The sequence below is a fragment of the Austrofundulus limnaeus genome, unplaced genomic scaffold, assembly GCF_001266775.1.
Source record: "Austrofundulus limnaeus strain Quisiro unplaced genomic scaffold, Austrofundulus_limnaeus-1.0 Scaffold2437, whole genome shotgun sequence".
NCBI classification, from domain to species: domain Eukaryota; kingdom Metazoa; phylum Chordata; class Actinopteri; order Cyprinodontiformes; family Rivulidae; genus Austrofundulus; species Austrofundulus limnaeus.
The window spans coordinates 1624-3383 of record NW_013954839.1 but is presented as its reverse complement, the minus strand read 5'-3'; positions in this window follow the sequence as shown (position 1 = coordinate 3383).

Here is a 1760-nt window from a genome sequence, read left to right as displayed (position 1 = left end):
CTACTATACTTATACTGCCTACTATACTTATACTCCCTACTATACTTATACTCCCTACTGTACTTATACTACTATACTTACACTGCCTACTATACTTATACTACTATACTTATACTGCCTACTATACTTATACTCCCTACTATACTTATACTTCCTACTATACTTCCTACTATACATATACTCCCTACTGTACTTATACTACTGTAGTTATACTTCCTACTATACTTATACTGCCTACTATACTTATACTTCCTACTATACTTATACTACTATACTTATACTTCCTACTATACATATACTCCCTACTGTACTTATACTACTATACTTATACTCCCTACTATACTTATACTGCATACTATACTTATACTTCCTACTGTACTTATACTCCTATACTTATACTCCCTACTATACTTATATTTCCTACTATACTTATACTGCCTACTATACTTATACTTCCTACTATACATATACTCCCTACTGTACTTATACTACTGTAGTTATACTTCCTACTATACTTATACTGCCTACTATACTTATACTTCCTACTATACTTATACTACTATACTTATACTTCCTACTATACATATACTCCCTACTGTACTTATACTTCCTACTATACCTATACTACTATACTTATACTGCCTACTATACTTATACTTCCTACTGTACTTATACTACTATACTTATACTGCCTACTATACTTATACTCCCTACTATACTTATACTGCCTACTATACTTATACTCCCTACTATACTTATACTGCCTACTATACTTATACTCCTATACTTATACTCCCTACTATACTTATACTCCCTACTGTACTTATACTACTATACTTATACTTATACTTCCTACTATACTTATACTCCCTACTGTACTTATACTACTATACTTATACTTATACTTCCTACTATACTTATACTGCCTACTATAATTATACTGCCTACTATACTTATACTCCCTACTATACTTATACTCCCTACTATACTTATACTGCCTACTATAATTATACTGCCTACTATACTTATACTTCCTACTACACTTATACTCCCTACTAAATTTATACTGCCTACTATACCTATACTCCCTACTATACTTATACTCCCTACTGTACTTATACTACTATACTTATACTTATACTTCCTACTATACTTATACTGCCTACTATAATTATACTGCCTACTATACTTATACTCCNCTTATACTTCCTACTGTACTTATACTCCTATACTTATACTCCCTACTATACTTATACTTCCTACTATACTTCCTACTATACATATACTCCCTACTGTACTTATACTCCCTACTGTACTTATACTACTATACTTATACTCCCTACTATACTTATACTGCATACTATACTTATACTTCCTACTGTACTTATACTCCTATACTTATACTCCCTACTATACTTATACTTCCTACTATACTTCCTACTATACATATACTCCCTACTGTACTTATACTCCCTACTGTACTTATACTACTATACTTATACTGCATACTATACTTATACTTCCTACTGTACTTATACTCCTATACTTATACTCCCTACTATACTTATACTTCCTACTATACTTCCTACTATACATATACTCCCTACTGTACTTATACTCCCTACTGTACTTATACTACTATACTTATACTGCATACTATACTTATACTACTATACTTATACTTCCTACTGTACTTATACTCCCTACTGTACTTATACTCCCTACTGTACTTATACTACTATACTTATACTGCATACTAT